This window comes from Ostrinia furnacalis, unplaced genomic scaffold (genome assembly GCF_004193835.3).
Source record: "Ostrinia furnacalis isolate ACB-3 unplaced genomic scaffold, ASM419383v2 OfSCF7437, whole genome shotgun sequence".
Taxonomy (NCBI): Eukaryota; Metazoa; Arthropoda; class Insecta; order Lepidoptera; family Crambidae; genus Ostrinia; species Ostrinia furnacalis.
The window spans coordinates 369572-375571 of NW_021137676.1; the positions used below are offsets into that span (position 1 = coordinate 369572).

General features: G+C 34.6%; 1 protein-coding gene across 1 annotated transcript in view; it reads right to left on the reverse strand.

Annotated features, from left to right (window-relative positions):
- Window positions 1-4858, reverse strand: part of LOC114364477 (proton-coupled amino acid transporter-like protein CG1139) — a 52633-nt gene extending 47775 nt beyond the window's left edge. Inside the window, exon 1 of the mRNA XM_028320648.1 lies at window positions 4747-4858. The gene's annotated coding sequence lies outside the window, so the exon portion shown is untranslated. The remainder of the gene's footprint in view (window positions 1-4746) is intronic.
- Between the last annotated feature and the right edge of the window lie 1142 nt (window positions 4859-6000).

Below are 6000 nucleotides of genomic sequence, written 5' to 3' on the forward strand. Positions count from 1 at the left end.
CGATCTACCTACGTTTTTCTATTAAGATCAAGGTCAAGCGACTCTACTTTTCGCATTCTGTAATATTAGTCTAAGTTGGACTTGTGTTCTTCTAAAGTTATTTAAATGACAATGAGAAATGAGAATACAAAAGCAGTTTAAAGCATTTACTTTAAAATTCAATCTTTGAACGATTTTAACAGTCTTCAATATTATTTAATCGTATTTTTTTCATCATTATCTGAGATAAAGTATAATTGAAATAACATATATAACTTTTTTATTTGTACTTTTAAAAATGATCATGTAACTCTTTCAAAATTGTGATTTTGAAGTTCTATAGTTGCAATAAAATATACTTAAATGATGCAGCAAATCTAGCAGCAGCAAGTCACCAGTGGCAGATAAAGTTAACTACCTTAAACGATATTTAATGCAGAAACACGTGCATCTACAATGTTTGTCTGATAAAATGCTATATTTAGGCTTTTTAAACGTCACATAAGATGAATAATGAATTAAATAAAGTTTGTGCCAAATATTGTCACATGAACCGAATAGCAACGCAAGTTTTGATTGGTTACAAACAATAAACATAAAATTCTAATGTATTTTCATCCTCGACGCGTTAAGAGTGAGTGGTTGTTTGTTCAAACGAATGTTTCCATTTATCGGTAAAATGTTTTGATCGATCTAATAAAAAGGTTTTCTGTAGAGTTTGCAACTCATCGGCAGTGTTTCTTAACGTTCTGTGGGCTGAGTGTGAGTGAAAATTCTGGTTTTTGAAAGTTTCCCGCTAGGGGCGCTGTACAATCCGTCATACATTTAATGTAATTTTTTGACGCGCTCACTAGTGAGCGCGTTTAATAAAATCTCACACTAGGCCCTCTGTTAAGATTACTCTACGATATATGGTTTTTGGAAAATATTACAATAATTTTACATAAGTTTTACGCTATTCTTAGAAAGGCCAAAGATCTTACTGCAAGTCATAGCGTTTTCCGAATAAGGATCGTAGGAGGTATGGTGGGTTGATGTTATGTTATGAAGCAGTTATTTCTATAAATTCACGTAAAGTTATTTGTTAAATTCCAGTATTCTGTGTGAACCTTTAAATTACAATACAGTAATGTTCACTAAGCGTGATAACAACGTAATCATAAGCCACCTTGACATTTTCCAGCTATGAATAGAAGGTAATAGGTGTTGTGATTCAGTCTCGCTGGTACTATATTATGTACTTTATCGGAGAAATATTTTTGAAGTGCTTTTTGAACTCAAAACATGGTGTCACTTTTAAGTATCGGTTAGACAAAACATTAATTCTACTGCTCTGATGCAACACGCCTTTAAATCTTACAAAAAACCTACCCATACAGATTTTCATCTGTAATCAAATCAGCTAATTAGTACGGGGACGTCAATTTCTTTTTTTGGGGGTCTGGATATCGTTTCTCTGTAGCGTTCCGTTTACTTTGAACAGTAGAATCAATTCTTTACTTTGACCCATTCTTAAAGCGACACTGTATACGAAATAATCCTATACAATTTGCACAGAGGCGTAATATACGAAAGGAATTCGAATGCTTCAAAAATCCGTCTCCCATATTGTTTATTTACGAAAATCTATTAACAATAGAGAGTTTTGCTTATGTTTATGGACTCCGAAGATGATATTGACCTATTGTTTCGAGATGAGCCGATTGTTCGCTGACCTTCGATCGATTATTTTGGCATAGTTGCTTGACTCATGCTAGTTTTGGTTCGAAGGTAATTAATGATTAATGTTGGTTCGTTGTACCCGAGGTTGTAACATTTGTGGCATATTTGGTCCCACGTACCCTTGTAAGTGACAATAGATAGTTGGGGTCAGATAGATTAATTTAGGTTTCTTGGATCTAGGTTAGGAACTAGTATTCGTCGTCGTTGAATGGTTTTGGGCATGATTATTATAACAGTGTGACTGGTGTTATAGTAAGTATGTGTTAAATATTAGGCTGTCGTTAAATTGATACTACCAGATAATCAACTGTAGACATTAGTGAAACTTTTATTGAGTAGTTTAGTAGAAATAGGTTGTAAGTTAGTACTTCCTTCGTGCAATAAAATAAGTAGAAATAAATTAAATGGGAACATAATATTAGTTTTATGTAATAAGAAATTGATTTTAAATTTAAATAATGAAGGAAATAGTTAAAACGATTGCACATGTGCTAGATATTCAGATCTTAAATGCACATAACGCTAGTCGGGAAAGTTCATTTTTGTTACGTAGGTAATCGCCTTGTCATTGTATCGATAGCTAATGTGTTCCTTATGTAACTGGAAATTACATGTGTTATGAAACGGCGTTCAAAACGGAATTCAAACTCAAGCACTTGGATTGGGTGAATTGAATTGGATAGAATAGGGTCATCTCCACTCTCCCTGTCGTAGTCGCAAAAGACGAATATGAGTCAAATATTTGTTCTCATCATCATCATCATTACAGCCATAGGACGGCCACTGCTGAACATAGGCCTCCCCCAATGCTTTCCACGTTGATTGATTGGTAGCGGCCTGCAGATATTTGTTCTCACGTGTGATTTATAAAAAGATTTTAATAGTGCTCTTACATACTGATAAAGGTAGGAATATACAGCAGCAAGGAGCTGGATGCAGGCCGCTACCAACCGGCCATTGTGGAAATCATTGGGAGAGGCATATGTTCAACAGTGGACGTCCTATGGCTGAAACGATGATAATGATGATGATGAGTGCACTGATATTAAAAAGGTAGGACCATTAGTTTTATTAATGCGAAAAGTTTCCACGTCTCAAATGCTCAACCAATTTTGTTAATATACTCCCATATATCTAAGAGGAGGATATAAATAAAGCTACCTTTTGTCGCTAGAATAAATCTCAAATGAAGTAAATTGGGGATAAAAGTTTGTGCGGGCAACCCATCCTTCCCTCTCATCCATCCTCATCATCATTGCGATATAAAAACACATTTCTGACCCTACAAGGTCGGCCAGAAGGTGCGGTTTTTTGTAAGTTGTATCTCGTAAGATATCCTACAAAAAACTTGTGACCTTCGATTAAAAAGCAAAAAAGTTTTAGTTTGGCCTTCAATTGTTTTTTCTGATGGCTTCAAGTCTACAACCTGTCAGATATTACGATAAATCAAGGACAAAATTAAATGTGTATTATTGGAATATCTTCAATTAGAGAAGCGTTTTTGTTGAACCTTACACACGACTCACCGGTGACCTTCGTGGCCTGAATGGTTCAATAGGGGTAGGCTCACCAGTGAGCCCTGTGGCCTATATGGAAACACTAATTTTTTAAACTGGCGTTCAACGTGTTAATAAATGTAAAGTTCCGTAATACAATACGGAATGCCTGTCAGACTCGGAAGCCCTTGAGTAAGCGCTCGTGTTGAATACGGACTTGCATTTTACAATATTACTCACTCACTGCAGCCTTGCTGCAATATTTTAAAATTAATCATCGGTCCACCCACTGCCGTTAAAATACGAGGATTCATTATTCAATCTTAATACAAGCTTTAAAGAACCTGCCTAAACTGAAGACGGTTCATGCTTAAATAAAATAAGTTTTTGTAAGGGACCGACATCGATAACTCAATGAAAATTGTTGCAATTTTCTATTTTATTTACTGCCTTATTTATACTCGTAGTTGTCCGTCAGTGTATATATCCTATCAGCCTTTGGCATTTTTTAAAATGGAACTATTTATTTTATTTCTGTAATAAGATGACGATCGTTTTAGTGAATTCTTGTCTTAATTAAGTTCAACAACGGAATTCAAACCCGCAACGGTAGCTTACATGGTTAAGTGCGTTAACCGCTAGGCTGCAGACGACAAAGTTGTGTCAAACAACACAAAATGACCAAAGATAATATGTACAGTAAACGTTTTTCGTAAAACCCTTTACAATGCCTTTAATTGCATGCGGGTTAAAGCGGCTATTAAATCTTAATTAAGAATTTTAACTGTCGAGTGAATTTCGCACTAATTGACTTCACTGATAACGCGTGATTAACCCTCGATGGATCGGTGGCGTAAAGGCCACGGTAGAGTCGCGTGGTCGATCACCGGGCAATTAGAAATCGATTAAAAATAAACCAGGTAAGTTTTCTTTATAAACTGAGAGACTAAAAATATATTTTTATTGATAAAATCATCAATGAGATCTCATCTCGTAAAATAAAAATTACGTGAGTCAAAATTAGTAACTTCACAGGAAAATTAAACTTTCTTAGGTTATTGTATTAGTACTTACTATGCATACCTACTAAGTTTACTTAATTTGAGAATTTTAATGAACTCTTATTTAAGCAGTGATTTAATTCAATTTCGTTTGTCGAATTTAAAATACGTGTGAAATATTTAAAAAACATTATTTTTGTACAAATACTAATTTTGAGGTTTAAAATCCACAATCATGCCCGAAAAAATAAACAAACAAAATATTTTTATGCCAGAATATTATGAGAATTTTTCATTAGCAAATAATCTGCGGTGCACTTAACTAAAAAACAACTGAAGATAAAATTACCCGTATACAGTATCAAAACACATAAATATTATTGATAGCCCAATTAATTTAGAACTTTTCTATTTTCCCTCTTTATACTTTATTTCACGGTTAATGACACAACTTAATGCTTATTTTATTCGCGCACCCAAAACAAAACAAAACAAAACTTATTCAAATATTCTACCCACAAAACAAGCTTAAACGATAAATCACTCACTTTCCTCTTCCTTTATTATGCACGAAATCTGAATCCCTTGCTTTTTTTGTCAGAAAAAATACAAAAATTCGCGGCGCGGAAGATTTTTTAACGGACGCGTGCGCTCGCGCCGTCGCGCTTATAAACATTGAGACGAAAGGCAATCGTAAATATTCGATTTTTGGATTGGATGCTGGCTGGTTAATGTTGGGCTATTCATCAAAATGTTTTCGTTGAAGTTTAGAATGCTTTTTCGAAAACAAAGTCAACTTTCTTTTCAAAATTACGTAATTTTGTTTTTGGGTATGTGAAAGGGAGAGTTTTAGAGATAGCTATGCTACAGAAGCCTACACGTAGAAAGATATTTCTTCAATTAAGATACAGGCAGGATTCTGCCTAGTTTAGACACCAGTCTCCCACAGACAAATGTACCAAACTAAATTTAAGACTAGTTTTAAGAATCTGTTTGTGGAGAGAAAATAAATATATTTATTATATTTATTATTATTATAATTCCCTCATGGTTAAGGTGTCATGACTCTATGAGACATCTTAGATGTCGCACGTAGTTCAAAACACTTGACGGCTTAACATTCACCTTATTTATTTACTTTAATCAATCAATTTTCAAAAAATACACAGTGAAGTGTTTTCACTAAGTTGTCTCTCCTAGGAGCAGTCCAGTTATTTTGAAATATTTATTAGTACATAAAGCCACGAACTACGAGAACGAAATAACTTTTACTTGCTTCTCGTAGTACGGGAGTTGTCCAATGGAATATTTTTTCCAGTTGCTTTGCTTTTTTACCACAGAAGAAGGCAAACAACTGTAAGATCCACTTCTAGTAAAGGTTGTCGCAGTCTATTTGCCCGCTGGCCTTGGTACACGCGTAGATTATAGTCAGTGGATAAAAACTATGTTTGCTATGCGTTAATAGTCTTTGGCAATCCTGTACATCAATGAATTCGATTAATATTGAAACCGCGCTTTTAAATTCCCTAGTAATTTGATAGCAAATCCTTAATTGCGAAGTTCAACAACTGCGACAGTCTCTTTTTAGAGATGTCTTTTTCTCAGGAACAAGCTGAAATTCTTGTCAAATACTCAGGTAAAGGACAGTAGGTCCTTTGGAGCTGTGAAAAAAATCTAACTTCTAAGCCAATGCAATCAAAAGATATCTGTAACAGCGGACTATAGGCAGATACCATATGAATCGTTGGAGGATTTAGTTGCTAGCATTCCAGTGTGGCCTGTTGTAACTTTATTCCAGATCC